Source organism: Saccostrea cucullata, unplaced genomic scaffold (assembly GCF_032062105.1).
Source record: "Saccostrea cucullata isolate Sc308-1 unplaced genomic scaffold, CSIRO_AGI_Scuc_v1 ctg4003, whole genome shotgun sequence".
Lineage (NCBI taxonomy): Eukaryota > Metazoa > Mollusca > Bivalvia > Ostreida > Ostreidae > Saccostrea > Saccostrea cuccullata.
Genome location: NW_026931918.1, coordinates 42,225 through 50,273, shown reverse-complemented (window position 1 = coordinate 50,273; position 8,049 = coordinate 42,225). Strand labels below are relative to the sequence as shown.

The window sequence follows — 8,049 nt, the reverse complement described above, 5'->3', positions numbered from 1 at the left end:
TTATTTACTGCTACATATACATGTATATTACATAAAAAATACTATGATTACAATTATTATAAGATTTTATTGTCAATAAGAAAGATTTTTCTCAAGAGATTTAAAAATCAAAAATAAATACAAAATAGGTAAAATAAAAGTATTTTTCTGCCTCATTTGCACAAAGATTTCATCTGATGTCAGTTAATTTCTACAAAACAAATTAGAGTAGACTAACGTAGGAAAAAATTACCTTGAGTCATATTTTGCAAGAAGGCATGTGTCCTTTTGTTGTATTATAATAACACGAACCATCCGCAGTAGATACATTCAGATGCTGTAGAAAAACCAACACATCTTCAGCACACAATCTGAGAAAGAAAAGATAAATAAAATGAAGATGAAAAATGAATGAAAGTTATTGATTAAAACTAATATACTAAAAAATAAAGCTGAACACCTGTATAATCATTATAAACTGCAGTAGGACAGACGTACAGATAACGTTAAAGTCATACGAGGATTATAGGCATAATTTCGTCTAATATTTCGACATGAAAAACTTTTATATGTAGTTACGATACGTTAAAATTTATTTCAATTCATTTAGCAAATTCGAAACACATAGAAACCTTCTGTTATTTTTAGGAGTCTATTTTCATTCTACATCGTGTTCTTTTAGGGCTGAACAACATATAATGTTCAGTCTTGGCGTGTCTCAGAAAACTGTTTCTCTCATAGTTATATTTTGTTCTTTATATCTTGAGGTCAGCAATTAAAGCTAATAATGGTAATGTTATCAAGAAAAAAAAAACCCAATCAAAAACCATATGATTTTGTAATTTAATACTAAGACAAATTCGATGAATTCTATGTTCACTGAATTTTTCAGCTTTAAACAGAACTTGATCAATACAGGAACAAGAACATTTTACTAAAGCAATGATTGAGATTAAACCTTATTGAATTTATAAAGCGTACACTGCCCCGAGTTATGTTATATCGTATTCCATAAGTTAAAATAAGCTTCACTCCTTAAAAAATTATATAGTTTACTTACGTTACTGGGGTGGACCCTATAGCTGTTATGGATGAACTTATTTGACTTATTCGAAAGAAGCACAAGAAACAACAGAGGAGGAATCCTGAAATGTGAAATTGTATTTATTTATGGCATGAACATGTAAAATGTAAATCTAAGGACTGTTTTTTTTTAGTTTAGTGTGAATTATTGGTGTGTGGTTTCACATGTTCGGAAGCAACTAAAATGTACTCAATATTTGAATTTCTCGCTACCCTATATCTCTGCATTTTTACTACTGTCGCTGCAGTCTCATTGTGACGTCAAGTTAACGCACGTTTCTCCGTGTACATTTCTACGCGTGAGTATACACACAAATGACTTTCAAATCAATTTCACAGTTGACTTAGTAGAAAAACACAGCGAATGTAAATATTTAATAATGATGACAATGGATTTCTAATACTAGTTGCATCACATTTCCTTAAAAAATCTGTTTTTTAAGTTTTCTTTATGAAATAGACGTTACAAAAACAATACCAGATCTGTTCATAGCTGTCATTTCTTCGTTGAGTTGTGATAAGTTTCCTCTCAATTGACGACAGCTGTTTTTCTTGCAATTCAAAAGTAGAATCTCAAATTTGTTTAATTGACTACATGGTTATAAATATAAAGAAGAAACTGCTTACACAATCTTTCCAAAATAAGAAAAATACAGGTAAGGAAAACAGGAAAGTCATAAAGAGAAAGATCAGTATATTCTTATATGCATTTTAGACAAAGTAATTGCTTTCTTTTGTGACCTTTTATGCATTAAAGTGAAGTACATGTATATTGTAAAACAAAACGCGATTAAAATTTTTTAAAATGATTCTAGATATGAAAAATCGCCATTTTTGTTACATGAAATTTCCTTTTACATTGTTGAAGCTGTTGAAAAAGAAGCCACAAAATGTTAATATAAAATTGCATTTTTTATCATTTGCATCTTGTTAAAATTTTCACAAAATAACAATTTTTGAGGCAAGTTTCGTCTAACCATGTAATTACCTTAAGGACCCTCTCTACACCAGTGCACAAATATTTTTGGACGTTGAGAGAAATATATTGTATAAAGGAGTTAATATTGAGCTTATTTATCTAATTTTCACTGTATGGTGCGTGGCATTTACCCCCAGGAAAAATGTTCAAAGACAACACAGTATCGGTGAATAGAAATCACTGCTTTTACTTCAATAGAGAAAATACATGTGAATAACACGTTCAGTTAATTTGTCTTGCACTTTTAAAATATCAAGAATACTTGAATTATTTTAAAACATGAGTAATTCTGTACATTATAAATATATTTTTTTTAGAATTTAGATCTAAGGGCAGATAACTCTAACTGCAGAAAAGTACCTCAGAATCAGAACTCTTTCGTGTGCAGTGTAGAGGTTTCTTAATATTATTTGTACAGTACTAGTGCGAATTAAATATTTTACCTTTACAGGAATATAGAAGCGTACTTTTATGTTTCCGTGGGTTTTTCCAGATTAAAATATTGTCAACTAAATTCAATACTTACTCGAATTAGTCATCAGGAGGATTGCTTGTGGATACTGCGTCTTTATTTAAAGTCCTGTCAATTTAATATCTGGGTCATTGCATTCGGCATTGAAGCTGAACCGTGCAGGTTTAAAAGTCTTTAGTAATTCACATGAGTTAAATGTAAGACTAAAAATAAGATAAAGTTGAGAAAATGCATGGGCAGTTGTGTGAAAATACGTGCATGTATAAATCATATGCAAATGCAAAAACACCGGCATCATTTGATTATTTTGTGTAGTAAAGGTTTTAGAGTCCAGTAAAATATTTTGCAGTATTACTAATTTGACAAAAACATATATCAACGAAAATTGAAATTTTTGTAGATGTAGAGTAGGATTATGTTAAGTATTATTCATCAGCAAAATCATATTTCGTTTCATGGTTCTCTTATAGGCTCTGTGTATGTCAGGTTAAGCATTGGCATTTATTTAAGGTTTTTGTTTACTTGATAAAGCTGGATTTTCGGTCTATCATATAGTTCTCCATTGTATGAAATAAAGCATGTTCTGAATTAAACTGAAGTATACTTAACGCCCGGAAATTTGCATTATTTTTTTAAGTTATTACTTCGAAAATATACAAAGTGGAGTCACAATTTTTAATTGATTTTTTCAATGATTTTAAATTAGTTTTATACATGTATTGGGTTTAAAAATAATGTGTATACAGATCTTCATAATAAAAAAAGTTTGTTTTTTAAATGCTTTGGTAAATTATTAGAAAAGAATATTTTATGAGAAACTGTTATTTAGAGCGGATATCCATCTTCCTATTAATAGAAAAAAAATGAATGGCGAAAAAGGTACAGCGCAAACAATAAAAACATATTGGTGTCATTGTGCATAAAAAAACAAATATCTTTAAAAAAATATATGTTTAACATTGACAGCAAATTTTAAAAAAAGTCCCTTGGGCCTGAAATAACACCATTATAACTATTTGTCTATTCATACTGCCATTACATTTTATGGATGGCTTGATGATTTTGTTTTAGGATTATCATGCAGAATGACGATAAAACAAAAGGTCTTGGTAAAAGTAAGAGTTTTCAAGCTTTTGTGCAGTATATTTTATTTATAGAATAACTTATGACAAACCACCATGTTTATATGCAATAGATATACAGCGTTGAAGTAAATGAATAAATACATGTAGCTCTTCTATCTGTAAATACTTTTTTCCGAAAAATAAAGAATGTCTCAAGATGCATGCATGTAACAAAGTGCATATATTTTGTCATCTAAAATAAATATAAAAGAGGCATTTTCAACAATCCAAATTAAATATACATGTAATTATGAATAGTATTCGGTTAAATGTACAAATGAAAGATTGCTGCCGAATTATGTGTTGATTGGGTGGACATAACATTATGTTCACAAATTTGTATTTAAATATCTAATTTGGAGTTTGAAAGGACGAACTGTCAAACAAACATTAATAAGTAAACAGTATTTTAAATTTTGACACTTTAGTTAAATAATATATTTGAACGATAATGAATATAAAATTAATACCGGTATAATGTACTTATTTGAATACTCTTTAGGTAAGAATAATGGGTAAGAAAAAAAAACAAGATATGTTTGTGAAACACTGATGCCTTCGCATGGCATCTAATGGTAAAGCTTGAAGTTTTTCAAATGCAAGATTACCAACAAAGTCATAATCAACAGATCAAAATTGATTGTATCCGAAGGAAGGTTTTGTCACAAGGAATACACTGTGAAGTATGAAAACCCTAGTATACTAACTGTTCAAATGCTATGGTCAAGATGACAGTTTTTCAAAGTACAATTTAAAGACCAAAATTGTTTGTATCCAAAAGGAGGGTCTTGTCACCAGTAATATACTTATTAAATATGAGAACCCTATATAGTATTAACGGTTCAAAGTTGTTTTAAACCCAATGAATGGCTTTGTCACAGTTTATAAACATGTGAACTTTTAAAGCCCTGCACCGACTAATTCTACTAAAAAAGTTATTTCCATTATTAGATTTTAAATTTTTAGTTAGACTGGGTCAAACTGCAAGGTCATGGGAAAGAAGTCAAATTTGATAGTATCAAAAGAAAGGACCGATCACATGAAATACTTCTGTGAAATATGAGAGCAATAAACCAACCCACTAAAACGCTTTGGACAAGGTTAACGTTTTGCAGACAAACAGACAGCTTAGATAGACAGAGCAAAAACTATTTACCCCGAATGGTAGATTACGGGGGCATATAATTTGAAATACAAATGGAATTCGAGAATCCATTAGACGACTATACATCCTTGTGAATTGAGTGCGTTAAACTAATAATATTATATTATCATCGAAAATATTATAACCAGAGAAATGTTGAACTGCACTTTGATAAATTATCTATTTTCTTTTGCCAATATTTTATACTTTTGCTTTAGGTTTGTTTTCTTTGATTTAATAAGAATGAGGATTTATGAAAAAAGAAATATCAGAATCCAAATAACCCAGAATTAGACCCTTTTCACGATACTTGACAGGGTATTTGACACGATGAAGAAATAAATGTTCAATACGGTGCAGGATACAGACCGAATTCTAAAGCCCCCTATCGACATCTCATTGTGAGAGGAAAAAAAATTAGAATCTTCCGTGCTGTAACCTCAGGTCCGTCACTTTTTAAACAAACGGATGTAAATGAGATTAAGCTCCGCTTATTCTGTGACGTAAGCAGTCCAACATCTCATCGAACAGACCAACATCTCACCCAGCAGTCCAACATCGATTTTTTATGCCCGCTCAGCACAGCATTAGAATTGCTTTAAATATGTACAGAACGAAGTTTTAAAAGGTTTTACTTACAAGTGTACGTATTACCGAATCATATCTCATTCCGTTTCTTCTAATCAATTTCCAGAAAAAAATCTTGTGTATTCAAAATGTGGTAGTAATTGATTTGTCCTTTACAATTTATTGATTATTTGATTTTGTGTTGTTAAACTTCCAACAGTACAAAATACATGTATGTCAAAAAAAATTAAAATGAAAGGTATAACAAAACATTTATTCACTATGTTCTCGGGCAAAATGCGTTTTGTAAACCCTTGAACCAAACTGTAGGCCGTTACCCAGGCACACAAATGGTTCTTGTGTCCGACAAAACGCATGTTGCCCTCAAACTCAATAAATGTATAATATTCTCCTTTTTTATATAGGGATACAAACTGATTTATTCCAGATGCACAGTGAACAAAATCATTTAATGAAAACAAAATCCTGGAATTCATTTTTTGTAGGGTTTTTCATCTCTTGGTCGTTGCTTTATAATACAAAAATACATAAAGATTTTATAGCTTCATGAAAATGTTTTTTTTTATAATGAAAAGGTGTCAAGTTGGATCCGATGTAACCAAAAAAAAGTATAGGTAGAAATCAGTAATTATAGGGGAAAAAGTAGTAGACGAAATATTATAACTGTCTAAGTCTTATGGAAACAATGCAAGCGTAAAACAAATCTAATTATTTTAAAACTTTCAAATGTCTAATGTGGATAGCATTCTTTAGTAAAAAGCTTATAGAGTATTATGAAGAATTTATGCATGTACACATAAATGAAGAGAAAATACAGTTAATTAATATAAAGGCATAAATAGAATTGGTATGAAATAGTACACTGTATTACATTTTCATCAGTAAAATACTGTACTTTATCCATTGAATAAAATTGATATCCTGTCACAGTGTGAAAGGATATCAAAATGATTTCCTGTCACAGTGTGACTAATATCAGAAGTGAGGTAAAACTCTCGATTTACCTTGCCATAATAAAGAGTTTCGTAAAAATATTCCTTGTACTGTAATAATATATATAGAGAGAAATAAACCATTCGGGCGGAGAATAAGACTGCCAAAGTTTTCCCAAATATGTTGCTAAAATTCATGTTTACAATATTTTCAATCTTGCATCACTTAAAAATAAAATATCATTTTAACGTAGGTCGCGGGTTTACAGGGCTTTTAAAAGTGTTCAAAAACGTACCATGAAAATTACCTATATGATTTCTCTACCTTTGATTTCCATTCTCTGAAAATTTTATAAAATTCGTCTGCACCGTTTTTGTGTAATTAAATTCCAAAGATGTCATTGTTGTAGTTACATTTTCAACTGTATTCTATTGAATTATATAGGAAAAATGTCGTTTTTGGCTTGTTTTCAGGCAAGATTTTGATTTAAAAAATATCATTAACTTTTAAATCGTGCAGACGAATTTGTTTATTCTTTGGTATTCAAAAATAGAATTGATTTGAAATAAATCTATGTAAAAAAAATTGATATGTGTTCGGGTTCATTTTTTCGTAATTTAATTGTAGATAATTGCTTTTATATTGACAAATGTAGCATTTGTAAAATCAACGTCATAAAATATCGCGACGTCATGCTTGGCGTCCTGAATATCGATCCGGCACAAAAAAAAAAAAAAAAAAAAAACGGATTTTAAGAAAAGGGAAATTCACGTATATCTGCTTTCAAGTGACCAGTATCATAATAATTCAATAAAATAACTATTAGACATTTTTCCCTTTCAGCTTATTTCCTCTAATATTAGTGAAAATTCACGTAAAAGGCGTAAACCAACAGTCAGTCCTTTAGTTTTTTATATGTATTTTTTTTCTTTATGTGTTTATTTCTTACCGTTTCCGTTTTTTTTTTCATGCGCGGAATCTCGCCGGAATTTGTAAAATAAAAGTGACCTTGTATTCCCCTCTGGAAAAGGCAGACTTCCCATCCCCGTTGAAATCGCAGATCTGTGATCTAAGTTTGTTTGAAAAGTCAAGGACTACTACCACCCCCAACCCCAACCCCGAAATATGTTTTTACGCTTTGTTTGGCGCAATCAACAGGCAGATTTTATTTTGTTCTTAGACTTTCAATTTATACATATAACATTAATTGTACTAAATGAATATGGAATATTCCTAACTTAAGGATTTGTTTTCAGATCGACTAAGTCATAGTTGAAACGGTCTCTACAAATTGATTAAATCAGTAACACTTAAAACATGTATGTTTTAGATGTAGTGTTATTTAAAAGAAAAGGATCAATATTTTTTTTTCATTCAAATTGAATTTTTTGACTCATGATTTACCACTATGTCATATGAAATTTTAAAAGATGATTTAGGCTAATATACATGTTTAGTCATGGTCAACTGTCTGATAATTTTCTTATAAAAAATCTTTGGGTCCTTGGAACCAAAACACGAAATCGTTGATCGTTGGTTTTAAATCTTACCATACTACAATGACTTTTTTCAGCCAATAGTTCTTGCATTTCGTTAAAGAGTATTTGTTGATGCTCTTTTTATTTATAACAAATATTTGATTTTTAAACAATATTTCAGGTATATACATGTACAACCATGCACTTTGTTTAGTGGTAATTTTTTTCTTTAAACTGCTTTTAAAAATGCTTTTATTGTCTGTAGATAT

The 8,049-nt window shown here is 29.8% G+C and overlaps 1 long non-coding RNA gene across 2 annotated transcripts; it reads right to left on the bottom strand.

The window, feature by feature from the left end:
• Positions 1–168: 168 nt before the first annotated feature.
• On the bottom strand, positions 169–2,652 carry LOC134234013 (uncharacterized). 2 transcript variants are annotated; one of them, XR_009985099.1, is made up of 4 exons: positions 2,568–2,652; positions 1,541–1,613; positions 1,040–1,124; positions 169–350 (listed from the first exon to the last, which is right to left on the bottom strand). It is a non-coding gene; the product is annotated as an uncharacterized LOC134234013 (long non-coding RNA). The 2 variants fall into 2 exon arrangements; XR_009985100.1 differs by lacking the exon at positions 2,568–2,652 and adding an exon at positions 2,485–2,560.
• Between the last annotated feature and the right edge of the window lie 5,397 nt (positions 2,653–8,049).